Raw genomic sequence first — 18,082 nt, 5'->3', positions numbered from 1 at the left:
GTGCCATGACGGTTACTCATGTTACAGTCAGCTCATTCCACACCCACGGATCAGTGTGCCCATTACAATCCCCTGAGACACCCTGGCCTCCTAACCATGTGTGTCATCCAACACTGTGCCCATTCTATGCGGGTTCAGCATGGGTCTGTCTCTGTGGCATTGGTCCCTGGCATAGTTTGTATTTTTCCTGTGTCTGCTACATGTGTCCACTGGACAGGGATACAAGATTTGGCTTGTGTGTACTCACACTGGGCAGTGCCTGTGTGCCTATTCACAACAATCTGTTGATGGTTGTTTGTCACAAATATGTATTGCCAGCCCCATGAGGTGAGCTTGGGTTACTTTTGGAATTGTTGCTGCACAGTTTTTGTTACCCTGATTCAGGGGTCTCACTTCTTGAGCTACATCAATCATATTGACTGAGGGATGGGGTTGTTGTGCAGGAGAGGTCTACATGGGCCTGCCTGATTTAGCCTTGCCAGGTCTGACCTGTGGGTGAGAATTGGCTGAACAATGATTCACTGTGTACTGCCCCTGTGATGTTGGCCAGTGATTTCAGTTGGGTCTTGGCAGCCTATGTCATTTTGTTCCAGACATGATTCAGGCTCATACATTTTGCCACATGTATGTAGTTCAGATGCAACGCTGTTTTGTCTTAGTGTGCACACTTCTGTGTTGACATTTTGCCTGGGGATAACGGTGTGTCCACAATGCAGCAATGATTTTGTTCATCACAATTGCTGGCCCAATTGCTTAAGCATTGTCCAGAGTTGGGGAAAATGTGCCACTCCACATGACAGCCAGTAGATTTTATGTGCAAGCAACTGTGTCATCGGGGAATGGATGCCCATGTGAGGACTGACATATTTCAAGTTGTGTCACATAAATGATTGTACCTTGGCACTCACAACACTTGTTAAAAGTTGTTCATGTTTTGAATGTGTTAATCTGACGAATTGTGAAAAGGGCACTTATGTGCCTGCAATGCATAATAGTTGTCTCACAAGGTAGTGCACACAAAAAGTCATTTCCACTTTTTTGAAAGAAGCTGGCACCTTTTCAAAGAGGCCATTGTTAGTGATTAATGGTGTGCCTTGATCTCCATATACATGTCTCCACAGTGGTCTTGAGGTCTTGAAACTCCTTTCTTGTCAATTGTAAAAACTAATGAGTGTCAAAACATCAAGACCTCCGTTGGACCATGTATATGGCAAATGTGCAACACCATTTGTTTCTAATAGTGTTTTATCCTAAAGGTTTATCAAAATCACCAGGGCTTCTTGAACAAACCAACTGGTTTGCCGACATACGTACTTCATTGAGTCTCCTTTTCCATTAAACATAGCTAGTCCTTCTTTGATTTTGATATATAATACCGGGGATTCGGACTAGCTCACCTAGTCCTCACTCTCTCCTTTGATTTAATATTATCCTAAAGGTTGCCAGCTGTTTTAATGAATGTGCAAATGTTTTTTGTGTGCATTTCATTGTGAGACATCTTTCATGCAGGCACATACGTGTTCTCTTCACAAGATGGCGAATTAACACATTCAATACATGTCGATTGTGTCAAGTATGGTGAGTCCCAAGATGCCACCATTTAGTTACATATATTTTTTGCCAAATGTACTTACAGGGCTCGGAGTGTGGTGTCACCTTGGGGAGTGAGGTGGGTTAGTTTGCCCTGAGGGGCACCACCACTGTTTATTTCTTTGTGAACTTGAGGTGGCATCACTTCATTGTATTAATCTGCTCTCCTGTAAAGAAACACTAGCTTCTCTGTGGGGAAACATCCTTTACAACGCAACTTTTACCACACAGTGCTATTACAACGCAGGTTTTGCAACGAAAACCATTACAACGCATTGCGCTGGGGGCGCTCTAGGATAGGGAATAGATTTAATTTACTATCCAACACCTTCCCTAGTGTCCACGGGGACTGGAGTTGGGATAGTAAATTAAACTATTCACTATCCAGCACCCCAAAGCGCTATGCGTTGTAATGGTATGCGTTGTAAAAACTGCGTTGTAACAGCATGCGTGGTAAAAGCATGCGTTGTAACGTCATACATCCTTCTCTGTGTAATTCTCATTCAAGTTGTGGCCTGGTGTGTTCTTTGTATCATCGTGTCCAAGTAGCATTGTGTCTATACCAACTGGGCAGTACAAGGCTCAAATATGTGCAGAGTTATCTGGCTGTTACTCATGATGCATGCCATGATTTCCATTGTGAACTACTGATTTTGTGCTCATGTGTCAGATGTGTACAGGTGACTGATGCATTTCTGTTTCTTCTCCTTGCCCACAGCATCATCAACAGAGACAGGAGGAGACAGCTGCAAGGACCAAGAGGAGGGACCCAGCCACAGTGCCACCAGTGCTGAGGAGTCTGAGGGAGCCAGTGGCAGGGAGGGTGAGGGGAGTCAGGCTATGGACCTGTTGGAAGGCGACACATCCTACCACGCAGACGGATCCACTTCTGACTCCCAGGATGAGGGGGAATACGCCGCAACACCTGGCAGCATCACTGTGTCTGTCCCCGCCTCCTCCAGAACCATCTCCACCCTCCCAGTTGCTCCGGTCCCTTCTGTCCATGCAGCCCCCCATGTCTCCTTCGGCCGCGGCACCACAGCCCCTGCCCCTGCTCCTGTCTCCCCTGCTGCCCTCAGTGCAGAGTTTGTGGACTTACTCCGCCAGATTCAGGTTGGTCAGACATCAATGCTGAATGTCTTCCATGGCCACGCTCGAATACTAACACAATTGTTGTCGTTCATGGAGGGCATGTCAGCTACGATGTCTGACCAACGTCGGATAATGCAGTCCATGGACTCCTCACTGACGGCAGCAGTTTCCCTCCTGCAGCGGTCCACCCCCCCTCCTTCGGACCCATCCACACTCCCCACTCTCAAACCTGTCCAAAGCACACGCAGGAAGACACCATCACGCACCACAACAGACCCAGACAGCACACCCCCACAAAAGTCGAAGCGCACACCTCCTGGCATGCAAACTCAGGGGGCTGTAGGCACACCCAAGGGGACTGGGCATAGACCGCATACATGCAGCCATAGTCACAGTGCGCAACCCTCACAGCCCTCTACCTCCACTCCAATTGTGTCCTCGGGTGTAGGGGTTGGGCTGGCCGAACAGGCTGCAGTGTGCAGTGCTGAGTGTGAGTCCACCTTCGGCACTGCACAAACCACTGAGGAGGATGTGTCCGCGCCTGCACCTACCCCACCTACCATTAGCACTCCTGACCCTGCGGTGCCTGGTCCTGCCCCCCATGATGCCCCTAAGGGTCCACATCCCATTAACAGATCCATGTGCAGGCAAGTTGGGGTAGACGGCCTAACCAACGTCCCCCAACAAAACTATTGTCTAGACTGGCCATTGGCCTTATTTGAGCAGAGACTCATTTTTGCACTCCTTTTTTGTTCATGCTGAATAAAGCCTTTTATTTTACGTTCAACACTATTGCATTTCAGGTACTTGATGTTGGTGATGAGGGCCCTGGAGTTAGTGTCATGGTAATGTTTTGGGGTTCTGAAAGATGTTTTTGGTTGATGGTGATGAGTTGGACCATGGTATCTGTGGGCCATCACAATGCCTTTGCAATTAATCATTGGTTGTGTGGGTTAAGTTTGGCTAGAGACATTGTCCCAAGGAGTTTTCCTTCCTCTGTGACACCTGAGATCTTCACTGCAGACAGTTGCACAATTGTTGTGCTGACATGTGTGCACATTTCCTTTTTTGTTGACGTTCCCTTCAACAATGGCCATGCCTGCTCACAGATGTCTACTGCTCATTCGTCTGTGCCATGCTTAAAACTCACTGTGCTTGTGTTTTGAGTATGTACAAATGCCTTCATGGACACATTCACCCTTTTTACCACTATGCATGTGTGTTATCACAGCCTACCCCTATGTTGGGAATTGTTATGCAGGGTATTTGGGCACATGACTCACAATTTTGAGCATTGTATCTAAGGGGTTTCAACCCTATTCCTTCCGTGAGAGACTACATCTTGGTGGTCTGACCACCACCTGGACATTGGTATCAGCCATGGGATGTAAGTGACAGTGTGTGTTCCCTATCGCTCTCTTTGTTTGGTGGGCTTGTACATGACTATACACTAATGTGTCATGATGGTTGGGTGTGTATTTCACCTGCAGCCTCCATGGGTGGGTATGCATGTGAAATTTGACTTCACACCCACATGTGGTGTGTCACACAGTGTGTGACAGTAATCCATCCTCCAGGAAGTCAGATACTGCTGTAAGTGATGTGTTGCTCTGGCACTATCATTATAGTGACAAGTCAGGGATGTGCACATACCCTCATGTAGTTGTGGTATGCTGATGATGATGTACCCACCATATATCTGAACACTGCTGGTAGTCATATCCGCCCACCCCTCATATGTCTGGGCACTGTCGGGAGCCCTCTGCACCCACCCCTCAAATGTCTGGGCACTGCTGGGAGTCATATCCACCCACCCCCATACTGTTGGGCACTGCTGGAAGTCATGTGCACCCACCTCTCATATGTCTGGGCACTGCTGGGAGTCATGTGCACCCACCCCTCATATGTCTGGGCACTGCTGGGAGTCATGTGCACCCACCCCTCATATCTCTGGGCTCTGCTGGGAGTCCTGTGCACCCGCCCCCATACTGTTGGGCACTGCTGGGAGAAATGTGCACCCACCCCTCATATGTCTGGGCACTGCAGGCTAGCGGCGTGCGCTCCATTGCGGTGGTTTCTACTAATTGGCTCCCTTGAGCTTTGAGCCGACGGGCTCCTGGATGCTGCCCTGCGTGCCGGTTCGGGCATCGAGGCCATTGACGGTTGTTTGGCGGCCTTCTCCTCCACCCCTAACCATTTCTCTACTGATGAGGGAAGTTATCCCGAAACCCGAGCCATGTCTCGGGCGATACCCAAAAACATGGGACATGTATCGGGTCTAGAGATTCATCAGTCCAACAAGTACCGACTTGCACCCACCTGGGTGATCCACTATTGAACTACAAGTGCCAGAGTCCCGAGGGGCGATCTGGAGGAGGGGCTAGCGGTGTGCGCTCCATTGCGGTGGTTTCTACTAATTGACTCCCTTGAGCTTTGAGCCGACGGGCTCCTGGATGCTGCCCTGCGTGCCGGTTCGGGCATCGAGGCCATTGACGGTTGTTTGGCGGCCTTCTCCTCCACCCCTAACCATTTCTCTACTGATGAGGGAAGTTATCCCGAAACCCGAGCCATGTCTCGGGCGATACCCAAAAACCCGGGACATGTATCGGGTCTAGAGATTCATCAGTCCAACAAGTACCGACTTGCACCCACCTGGGTGATCCACTATTGAACTACAAGTGCCAGAGTCCCGAGGGGCGATCCGGAGGAGGGGCTAGCGGTGTGCGCTCCATTGCGGTGGTTTCTACTAATTGGCTCCCTTGAGCTTTGAGCCGACGGGCTCCTGGATGCTGCCCTGCGTGCCGGTTCGGGCATCGAGGCCATTGACGGTTGTTTGCGGCCTTCTCCTCCACCCCTAACCATTTCTCTACTGATGAGGGAAGTTATCCCGAAACCCGAGCCATGTCTCGGGCGATACCCAAAAACCCGGGACATGTATCGGGTCTAGAGATTCATCAGTCCAACAAGTACCGACTTGCACCCACCTGGGTGATCCACTATTGAACTACAAGTGCCAGAGTCCCGAGGGGCGATCCGGAGGAGGGGCTAGCGGTGTGCGCTCCATTGCGGTGGTTTCTACTAATTGGCTCCCTTGAGCTTTGAGCCGACGGGCTCCTGGATGCTGCCCTGCGTGCCGGTTCGGGCATCGAGGCCATTGACGGTTGTTTGGCGGCCTTCTCCTCCACCCCTAACCATTTCTCTACTGATGAGGGAAGTTATCCCGAAACCCGAGCCATGTCTCGGGCGATACCCAAAAACCCGGAACATGTATCGGGTCTAGAGATTCATCAGTCCAACAAGTACCGACTTGCACCCACCTGTGTGATCCACTATTGAACTACAAGTGCCAGAGTCCCGAGGGGCGATCCAGGGGAGGGGCTAGCGGTGTGCGCTCCATTGCGGTGGTTTCTACTAATTGGCTTCCTTGAGCTTTGAGCCGACGGGCTCCTGGATGCTGCCCTGCGTGCCGGTTCGGGCATCGAGGCCATTGACGGTTGTTTGGCGGCCTTCTCCTCCACCCCTAACCATTTCTCTACTGATGAGGGAAGTTATCCCGAAACCCGAGCCATGTCTCGGGCGATACCCAAAAACCCGGGACATGTATCGGGTCCAGAGATTCATCAGTCCAACAAGTACCGACTTGCACCCACCTGGGTGATCCACTATTGAACTACAAGTGCCAGAGTCCCGAGGGGTGATCCGGAGGAGGGGCTAGCGGTGTGCGCTCCATTGCGGTGGTTTCTACTAATTGGCTCACTTGAGCTTTGAGCCGACAGGCTCCTGGATGCTGCCCTGCGTGCCGGTTCGGGCATCGAGGCCATTGACGGTTGTTTGGCGGCCTTCTCCTCCACCCCTAACCATTTCTCTACTGATGAGGGAAGTTATCCCGAAACCCGAGCCATGTCTCGGGCGTTACCCAAAAACCCGGGACATGTATCGGGTCTAGAGATTCATCAGTCCAACAAGTACCGACTTGCACCCACCTGGGTGATCCACTATTGAACTACAAGTGCCAGAGTCCCGAGGGGCGATCCGGAGGAGGGGCTAGCGGTGTGCGCTCCATTGCGGTGGTTTCTACTAATTGGCTCCCTTGAGCTTTGAGCCGACGGGCTCCTGGATGCTGCCCTGCGTGCCGGTTCGGGCATCGAGGCCATTGACGGTTGTTTGGCGGCCTTCTCCTCCACCCCTAACCATTTCTCTACTGATGAGAGAAGTTATCCCGAAACCCGAGCCATGTCTCGGGCGATACCCAAAAACCCCGGACATGTATCGGGTCTAGAGATTCATCAGTCCAACAAGTACCGACTTGCACCCACCTGGGTGATCCACTATTGAACTACAAGTGCCAGAGTCCCGAGGGGCGATCCGGAGGAGGGGCTAGCGGTGTGCGCTCCATTGCGGTGGTTTCTACTGCTGGGAGTCATATCCACCCACCCTCATACTGTTGGGCACTGCTGGGAGTCATGTGCACCCACCCCTCATATGTGTGGGCACTGCTGGGAGTCCTGTGTGCACTCACCCCCATACTGTTGGGCACTCCTGGGAGACCTGTGCACCCACCCCTCATATGTCTGGGCACTGCCCGGAGTCCTATGCACCCACCGCTCATATGTCTGGGCACTGCTGGGAGTCATATCCAGCCACCCCCATACTGTTGGGCACTGCTGGAAGTCATGTGCACCCACCCCTCATATGTCTGGGCACTGCTGGGAGTCATGTGCACCTACCCCTCATATGTCTGGGCACTGCTAAAAGTCATTTCCACCCACTCCTGTACTGTTGGGCACTGCTGGGAGTCATGTGCACCCACCCCTCATATGTCTGGGCACTGCTGGGAGTCATGTGCACACACCCCTCATATGTCTGGGCACTGCTGGGAGTCATGTGCACCCACCCCTCATATGTCTGGGCACTGTTGGGAGTCATATCCACCTACCCCATACTGTTGGTCACTGCTGGGAGTCATGTGCACCCACCCCTCATTTGTCTGGGCACTGCTGGGAGTCCTGTGCACCCACCCCCATACTGTTGGACACTGCTGGGAGTCCGGTGCACCCACCCCTCTCATGTCTGGGCATTGCTGGGAGTCATATCCGCCCACCCCTATACTGTTGGGCACTGCTGGGAGTCCTGTGCACCCACCCCTCATATGTTTGGGCACTGCTGGGAGTCCTGTGCACCCACCCCTCATATGTCTGGGCACTGCTGGGAGTCATATCCACCCACCCCCATACTGTTGGGCACTGCTGGGAGTCATGTGCACCCACCCCTCATATGTCTGGGCACTGCTGGGAGAAATGTGCACCCACCCCTCATATGTCTGGGCACTGCTGGGAGTCATGTGCACCCATCCCTTATATGTCTGGGCACTGCTGGGAGTCCTGTGCACCCACCCCCATACTGATGGGCACTGCTGGGAGTCATGTGCACCCACCCCTCACATGTCTGGGCACTGCTGGGAGTCATGTGCACCCACCCCTCGTATGTCTGGGCACTGCTGGGAGTCCTGTGCACCCACCCCCATACTTTTGGGCACTGCTGTGAGTCATGTGCACCCACCCCTCATGTCTGGGCACTGCTGGGAGTCCTGTGCACCAACCCCTCATATGTCTGGAAACTGCTGGAGTCATATCCACCCACCCCCATACTGTTGGGCACTGCTGGGAGTCCTGTGCACCCACCCCTCATATGTCTGGGCACTGCTGGGAGTCATATCCACCCACCCCTCATATGTCTGGGCACTGCTGGGAGTCCTGCGCACCTACCCCCATACAGTTGGGTGCTGCTGGGAGTCCTGTGCACCCACCCCTCATATGTCTGGGCACTGCTGGGAGTCATGTGTACCCACCCCCATACTGTTGGGCACTGCTGGGAGTCATATCCACCCACCCCCATACTGTTGTGCACTGCTGGGAGTCATATCCACTCAACCCATACTGTTGGCCACATGGGGTTGATGGTGTGTGTGTGCCTCGTATCACCATTGTGATTGTGCCGTATGAGAGCTTGTGACACGCACTGTACTCCTAGATTCCTGGCGTGTGTGCACATCGTCTCACTATTGTAATCATGCCATACGTGAGCGCACAGTACCCCAACATTCCTGGCGTGTGTGCGCATCGTATCACTATTGCAATGGTGCTATACGCGTGTGTGTAATACGCACCGTACAAGTACACTTCCGTTGTTGTGGTACGTTGTGCTCACCGTATGCGCCATCGTCAGTTTCTGTGCACCAGGTCGTAGGCGTACAGGACTGGGATGACACGGACGATGGGGTTCATGGCGTGTGTGTCGCGTACCAGGGATGGGGTTCGGGCGGACTCTACTTTTATGGACGTTTTGAGCTCTCATAAAAAAAGGGTCGTACGGAGTGTCGCAGAGACGAATCGTACTTGCTGGGCCGGAAACTGTTGCTTCTTTACGTACAGACGTCGCGTAATGCCTCTTCCAGATACAAATCGTACGTATATTTCAGTCGTATGGTTTTTGGTACGAATCGTACTGAGATCGGCGTTGGATCCGAATCGTACCTCATCGTACGTACAGGGAAGTGGAAGGTGCACGATTCGTATGGGAAATACGCTCTGTACAGCTATTCGTAGGGGATTTTACCGAACTGGAATCGGCCCCTAAGTGTTCTGTAACTTTTTGTCACAATGGCCGATTTACAAACTCAATGTACCATTACATTCGCTTGACGCTTTTAGTTGTGGGGATATATAGATTTGTAGGTTCTCCAAGAACCAAAGGTCCCCAGAGGGAACAACTGAGCTGCATCATACAATGGTTGTTCACTGTGTACTGAGTATAGACCAATTCACATAGTGAAATATGTAGAGTTAAAAATAGGTATCAAGATAAGCTATGTATTTCTGAAAAGGGCACAGGATACGGAATTTAAGAGCAGTAGTGATTTGTACATATCTGAATTGGGAGGTATCCGTAGGAGCATATGATTTGTAGGCGAGGGTAGCAACCTTTGACCCTGTCACCAGGCAGGTCGCTCCCCTCACCGCCACAGAGCCCCGCCTGTGTGCCCTGAGCCCGCTGCTGCCATTCACAAGTTGGTTTGTGCCCCGCTAGTTCTATTGTGTGACTGCCTGTGATATTGTCTTGCTCTGTTGTTTTGCCCGTTTTTCTCATCTTTCTCATTTATATTGTTTATATTGCTATCTTGCCTGTTCTGTAATTTCATAGCTGCATTGTTGTTGCCTTTATTGTCCCTTGTGCCCCTTTTTTCCTTCTGTTATCCCCGCCTCGCTTTTTCCCGCCGCTGCATCTCCCCATGGCCCTGCCCCCGCAATCCCATTCGCCGCCCTGCTCCCACTTCCCAGCTGCTCTTCCCTCCCACATCCCCTCATATGGAGGCCGCGCAGCGGTGAATGACCTTTGACCCTGTCACCAGGCAGGTCGCACCCCTTGCTGCCACACAACCCCACCTGTGTGCCCTGAGCCCGCTGCTGCCGTTCACAAGCTGGTTTGTGCCCCGCTCATTCTTTTGCGTTACTGCCTGTGATATCGTCTTGCACTGTTGTCTTGCCCGTTTTTCTCATCTTTCTCATTTATATTGTTTGCATTGCTGTCTTGCCCGTTCTGTAAACCCATAGCTGCGTTGTTGTTTTTGTTGTCTTTATTGTCCCTTGTGTCCCCTTTTTCTTTCTGTTATCCCCGCCTCACTTTTCCCACCGCTGCGTCCCCGCTCCCGCAATCCCATTCACTGCCCCCGCTCCCGCCTCCCAGCTGCTCCTCCACCCCACATCCCCTCATATGGAGGCCACGCAGTGGCTGAAGGCGTGCCTAAGGCAAGCCCGTCTGCGCCCGTCCGTGCCTGGACCGCGCCCAGTGCCAGGACCCCTGGCCCCCGCGAACGCCACGACGCCCGCCTCTGCTTTGACTCCAGTACCCTCCAAGCACTCAACGCCGGACGATCATGCACCTGCTGCCTGGCCGCCCCGAAGCGCACCCAAAGACCCTTCTCCTGCCAGACCTGCAGCTTCACCAGCCCGCCAACCCAGCTACCGAAGAACCCAATTTCCTCAGATGCATCCTGCTCAACACCTGCTCCCCCCGCAAACATGCCATCAAACACTGGAATCTACTCGACACCAATGCCCCAGACGTCGCCTTCCTGAAGGAGACCTGCATGAACCCCTCCTCAGCACCCGACATCGCCATACCCATCCCGGAAGGCTACAAGATCACCCGCAAGGATTGCACCAACGAAGTAGGAGGAGGAATTGCCATCGTCCACAAAAACACCCTCAAAATCTCGACAGTCACCGACGACACTCTCAGCACCGCCAAACACCTGCTCTCATATCCATACTGACCCCAACACCACCCTCAGAGGTACCCTCATCTACAGACCCCCCCCCGGATCCCAACCGCAGTTCAGCGACTCCATCGCCGACTTCATCAGCACACACGCCCTGGCCTCCCCGGACTACATCCTCCTCGGGGACTTGAACTTCCACCTTGAGATCAACAACCACTCCAACTCTTCCACCCTGATCGACAACCTCGCCACGCACTCTGCCAGCCACACGCTTGACCCCATCTTCTCAGCAAGCTCCCACGTCCTCTTCAACCGCACCACCGAACTCTACTGGACCTACCACCACTGCATCCACTTCACCTTCCAGAACTCACCACACACCACTGCACCCAGCAGATGCCTCGCCGCTGCTGGAGCAAACTCACAGAGGACCAGCTAACTACCGCCCTCGCCCACTACCCACCCGCAGACCCGACCGACTCCACAGCCTGTAGCCTCAGACAGTGGATCGACGACTGCGCCAACACCCTCAACCCGCTCAAGAAGCCCTCCAAAACACACACCAGTAAGAGAGCCAGCTGGTTCACCGGAGACCTCCAGGCCTCCAAGCGAACCTGCCGAAAACTAAAAAAAACTGGACCCATGAACGAACACCGGAAAGCTACACAGCCCACAAGAATGCCACCCGCAGACACCACCACCTCATCAGATCCGCTAAAAGGACCTCCTTCAAAGACCGCCTAGACAACAGCGACACAACAGCAAAGAGCTCTTCAACATCATGAAGGAACTCCCCAACCCTAGCTCCAACACCAACGACATCCCACCGTCACAAGACCTGTGCGACTTGCTGGCCATCTTCTTCCATTGCAAGATCGCAGACATCCACAACAGCTTCGACGCCATCAACACCCTGGTAACCGCTGAGACCCCCGCCCCCACATCCACCACCCGCACCAACCACCTGCTCGCCTGGACCAACATCAACGACGACAACACCATCAAGATCATGAAAACCCTCTACTCCAGATCCCCGGAAGACCCCTGCCCACACCACATCTTCAACAAAGCCAGCAGCACCCTCATACCCCATCTCCGGAAAACCATCAACATCTCCTTCAAGACAGTGACCTTCCTGGAGAGCTGGAAACACGCAGAGATCAACGCCTTCCTCAAGAAACCCAAGGTGGACCCCAAGGACCTCAAGAACTTCTGACCCATCTCCCTGCTCCTGAAGGTCATCGAAAAGGCCGTCAACAAACAACTGACTAGCTTCCTCGAGGAGAACAGCATCCTGGACCCATCCCAGTCTGGGTTCCCCAGCAACCACAGCACCGAAACGGCCCTCATCACCGCCACTGACAACATCAGGACCCTGCTCGACAATGGAGAAACCGTGGCCCTCATCCTCCTGGACCTGTCAGCTGCCTTCAACACGGTCTGCCACCGCACACTACGAACACACCTCCACAACGCGGAATCCAAGAGAAGGCCCTGGACTGGAACACCTCCTTCCTCTCTGGCAGAACACGTCGCATGACGGCACAACCTTAAACAATATCTCCTATGCCGATGACACCCAGCTGATCCTCTCCCTCAACAAAGACCCGCCAAAACCAACCTCCACGAAGGAATGAAGGCCTTCGCCGACTGGATGAGAAATGGCAGATTGAAGCTGAACTCAGACAAGACGGAGGTCCTCATCCTCGGAGCCACCTCCTTGGCCTGGAATGACTCCTGGTGGCTGACTGCACTAGGAGCACCCCCTACACCCACCGACCACGCACGCAACCTAGGGGCCATCCTCGACTCCACCCTTTCCATGACGGAGCAGGTCAACGTCGTCTCCTCCTCCTGCTTCTACACCCTCCGCATGCATCGCAGGATCTTGAAGTGGACCCCCACCGAAACTAGAAGAACGGTCACCCAGGCACTCGTCATCAGTAGACTGGACTACGGAAATGCACTCTACGCAGGAGCCCCGGCCAAACTCCTGAAATGACTCCAATGCATCCCGAACGCCTCCCATGCCTGATCCTCGACATCCTTTGCCGCAGCCACATCACACCCCACTTGAGGATAACCTTCAAGCTCCTCACCCACACACACAAGGCACTCCACAACACCGGACCAGTGTACCTCAACAGATGACTCAACCTCTACACCCCCACTCGCCAGCTCTGCTCCACAGACCACGCCCTCGCGACCGTCCCCCGCATCCGAAGAGTGACCGCCAGCGGCGGATTATTCTCCCACCTCGCCGCCAAGACATGGAACAGCCTCCCCATCCACCTACGGCAGACTGAAGGCCTCCTAACCTTCAGGAGACTTCTCAAGACCTGGCTCTTCGAACAGAAGCAGCTCCCCCCTGCGCCTTGAGACCCTCAAGAGTATGTAGTGCACTTTATAAATACTATGATTGATTGATTGATTGATGTCTTCTTTCTTAAACTCTGGCTTGCATTTGGAAGTCACAAATGCAGTGAAATCCAATTGGTAATAACAAATATCCTACTATTCTATGACTCTTATGTCTTCTGATGAATTATGTACCTCACTTGTGTGGGTAGGCCAACAGCCAGCAACAGGAAATGCTCAAAATGCAATATAGATGCGTCATATTTTTCCACTCAAAAGGGACCTCTTTTTTTCAAAATGAGTAGCTCTGGATTTTGTGACCCTATCTCAGTCAGCATCTAGGTAAATCTAGCAAATCTGTACATTTTAAATAATTAGTAACCTAAGGAAATCCAGGATGGGGTGACTTGCGTGGCTCCCACCACGTTGCTTCACCCAGAATCCCTTGAAATCCTCAAACTTTGAATAAAAAACACATTTTCCTCACAGTTCTGTGATGGAAAGCCATGGAATCTGTAGGGAGCCATAAACCTCCTCCCACCCAGCATTCCTCTAAGTGTTTAAATAAAAAGGGTACCTCACTTGTGTGGGAAGGCCTTGTGCCCGGGACAAGAAACGGCCCAAAATTCAACATGGATACATCACATTTTTCCACTCAAATTGACCCTTTTTTACAAAGTAGGTAACTGTAGATTTTGGGCCCTAGGTCAGCCAGCCTACATTTTTTAAACCTAGACACCTAGGGGAATCCAGGCTCGGGTGACTTGCATGGCTCTCACAAGGTTGTTTTACCCAGATTCTAATGCAAACCTTAAACTTTGACTAAAAAACACAGTTTCCTTACATTCCTGTGACGAAAAATTATTTAATCTAAAGAAAGCCACCAACTTCCTTCCCTCCAGCATACTTCTAAGTGTTTTGATAAAAATGGTACCTCACTTGTGTGGATAGGGCAAGTGCCCACAAGAGGAAACAGCCCAAAACTCAACCTGGAAATGTCACATTTTTCCATTCAAACGGACCCTTTTTTGCAAAGTAGGTAGCTGTGGATGTTAGACACTAGCTCAGCCGGCACTTATGGAAACCTAGCAAACTTGTACATTTTTAAAAACAAGACACCTAGGGAAATCCAGGCTCAGGTGACTTGCATAGCTCTCACCAGGTTCTTTTACCCATGACCCCTTGCAAATCTCAAACATCGACTTAAAAAAAAAAAATTCTCACATTTCAGTGATGGAAAGTTCATGAATCTGGTGGGAGCCACAAGCTTTCTTCCACCCATCATTCTCCTAAGTTTTCCATTAAAAATAGTACCTCACTTGTGTGGGTAGGCCCAGTGACCGCGACAGGAAACGTCCCAAAATGCAACAAAGATACATCACATTTTTCCACTCAAACCTGACCTGTTTTTTGTGAAGTAGGTAGCCATGAATTTTGGACCCTAGCTCACCTGTCACCTAGGGAAACCTAGCAAACCTGTATATTTTTAAAAACGATATACCTAGGGGAATCCAGGATGGGGTGGCTTGCATGTATCCTATGAGTATGTTTTACACACCAAGTCCTGCATACCTCAAACTTTGGCATAAATCACGCATTATGCTAATATTTCTGTGATGGAAATGTCCCGAACCCACTGGAATCCACATAATTCCTGTGGGTTGGGTCCTACCTTCCAGCCTTACCACACTTGTGCCAATAAAAGTTCTGCTCCACTTGTGTGGCTGGGCCTGGTACCCACAACAGGAATGGACCAAACCAAGGTCAAGTGGAACCCTTGCGTGAAGACTCCTTTTGACCTCGGTTTGATCCGTTCTTGTTGCTGGCACTAGGCCCAACCACACAAGTGGCTCAGTGTTTTATCTGTACAGATGGAGCAATGCTGGTTTATTGGAAGTTTGTTGATTATTGCAGATTTCTGAAGTTCTAATCACAGAAATGTAATGCTAATGCCTGATTTTAGACAAATTTTGAGATTAGCTAGGCATTTTGGGTAAGAAAGCCTCATGGGATTCACACAAGGCACACCACCCTGAAATCCCCTGGTAGTTTACTTTAAAAAAAATTCTGTGGTTGGTAGGTTTCCACGGGCGGTGGCTCGGCATGGCCCCAAATCCCACAGCTACTCTTATTACTGATCTCTCCACATAGCACTTTAGAGCCTTTTGTGTCTAGGTCTTTAGCCCACCCACACAAGTGAGCTAACATTTTTGTCAGGAGACTTAGGGAAACGCTGTGTGTTAGATTTGTAGGTCCTCACAGATTCCAGAAGTTTTCCACACAGAAATATGAGGAAAATTTGTGTTTTTAGTACAAAAAATTAGGTATTCAGGGCATTGTGGTGTGAAGTTGTTCCTATAGTACCCCTGCAGGACCTACACTTTTGGATAGCATACACTGTGGGCCTGGTGGCAGACTGATTCTGAGCACCCCCATCACGTATGGTAGCCTGTTTGCATTAGGTAGCTCACAGTGACACTAGAATCTCCTTAATATCAGAGAGATTAGTTTTTGGCAACCTCAGAACACGACAACCCTGATTCCTCAGACTTGTGGAAACAATGTACTACTTTTTGCTCAGTCACTTGTGCTTGCTCATTCGGTCTCAGAGAGTTACACAGAAGAAACAGTTGAACGTGTTTACAATAAGAATGAATTACACAATTGTTCTTCTAGTGTAAAATATATGTGTTGTGACAACTGTTAAACAGTAGCAGAGATATATGATCAGCAGTACCGTAAATAAAAAGGAATAGTACAGTTCTACCATTTTGCAATGGCCATGAACATATACATGAATATAAAATGCATTTATAAAATAAAGCTCATACTCCTACGATGCCTGTCTAGATGTACCTAAGAGTACCTAGCATGTGAATAGGTGCGAAAGAGCCAAGAATCCCGCTAGGATATAGTCGAACCCCATTACTTGAATAATGATAGGGTGGGACTTCGTTCTGGTCTCAAGTTGGACACCCTGCAAGGAATGGTTCGACCACTGTCAGCTGGAGCAGCTGCATGCAGGAGCCTCAGCATCTCTGGTCAGTGTGTCTGCCTGGAAGTCTAGGTTCCCTCTAACTACTGACAGCAAGAGGTGCTGTATTTATACAGAAAAGTATAGAGTCCCTTGTGTCTTGTGTTAGCCATTGTTGGTATGAGGATGATGTATGGGGTGAACCATTTACGTAGATGTTTATGCAGGTGGTTTTTAACCCCTGCCTGGTTTTCTAGAACACTATGAATACGAAGATGGTATAGGAGGCCATTGTTCAGGAAAACCCTCCTTCTGTACCCAAATCACAGTCTAGATAAGGTTCAGCCCTCAGCGCCCGTTATTGTGGAGAATAGAGAACTCATGTAGGCGAAAGAGTATGCCATTATTAGGGCATCTCAAACTATACCTATATTAGGGCATCTGTATGAAATATAGACAGTGGGTAAGAAAATGATGTGGGATGTATGCGAAGCACACCACCCTGAACCCCCCAGATGTCTAGTTTTTAGAACTGTCTGGGCCTGGTAGGTTTCTCTAAGTGGCAGCTTACCCAAGCCCAAAAAGTGAGGCCCATAACCATTGAAAGTGGGATGATACTGGGAGTTAGCCAAATTCTCCTGGCCCATATGTAAAATCAACACCCTCAGTATTCCAATGTCCTCTTGCTTGTTATTGGAATGGGATGCTTTAATCCGCAGGGGAGCAGAAAAACTGTTGAGGTTTTAGGGGTGACGTTTGGCCTTGATTTAGGATAGGAAAGGCCCACCCTGTTCTTTTATCAAAAATATATATTTCTGCTGTAGTGGGTTTTCTGGCTGAAAGACCGTTGCCCATTTACTTGGGCGATATGGTCATGCCATTCCCGGCAGCCCACACTCCTATATGTTTTTAAAAATATTCCCTGGCATCTTGGGGCTGGGGTGGAAGATCAGGGGTAATCATCCCAATCTTACTCCAGGGACAGAAAGACTGTTGCCCCCTTTAGTTGGGATGAGGGCCTAACCATGCACATGGTGGGTAGACCCCACCCATCTTTTTTATAATTCCCTGGTGTTTAGTATGTGTTCTGCCCCCATCTGCACTCCTGGGGGGGGGGGGAGGCAGGTACATTGTGTCCCTATTTATTTGGTGTGAACCATGGCCATACCCAGGTTGGGGAGCCCACAACCCTGTTTTTTAAACAAAAATAATTCCCTGGCATATAGTGGGCTTTCTGACCCAGAGGGCGCAGACCTGGGGTAATTACCCCCATCTGCCACCCGGGAGGCAGAAAGACCGTGTACCCATTTATTTTGGGTGGGGGCATGGCCATGCCATGGTGAACAGCCACCACTGCTCTTTTTATTAAAAAATAGTTCCCTGCTGTCTAGTGGGGTTTCTTCCCCACCTGGGGGGCAGATCGGGGGTAATTACTCCTTGGAGGGCAGAAATAATGTGTCCCCATTTATTTGGGGTAGTGACATGGCCGTGCCCATGGTGGGCAGCCCCACCCCTTGTTAAAAAAATATAGCTGGCATCTAGTGGGCTTTCCATCCCACGGGGGCAGATTGGGGGTAACTACTTCCAATCAATACTCAAGAGGAAGGGAGGAAAAACTGTGTCCTCATTTATTTGCGGTGGGGGCATCACCATGACCATGGTGGGCAACCAGCAAACCTCTTAATTTTTATTAAATAATTCCCTGACATTTAGTGGTCTTTCTTCCCCCTGGGGGGGGCAGGTCAAGGTAAATACTGCATCTGTCTCCTAGAGAGACAGACAAATTGTGT

This window comes from Lissotriton helveticus, chromosome 8, assembly GCF_964261635.1.
Source record: "Lissotriton helveticus chromosome 8, aLisHel1.1, whole genome shotgun sequence".
Classification (NCBI taxonomy): domain Eukaryota; kingdom Metazoa; phylum Chordata; class Amphibia; order Caudata; family Salamandridae; genus Lissotriton; species Lissotriton helveticus.
The sequence above is the reverse complement of the archived record's forward strand: the minus strand, read 5'-3'. Positions refer to the sequence as shown.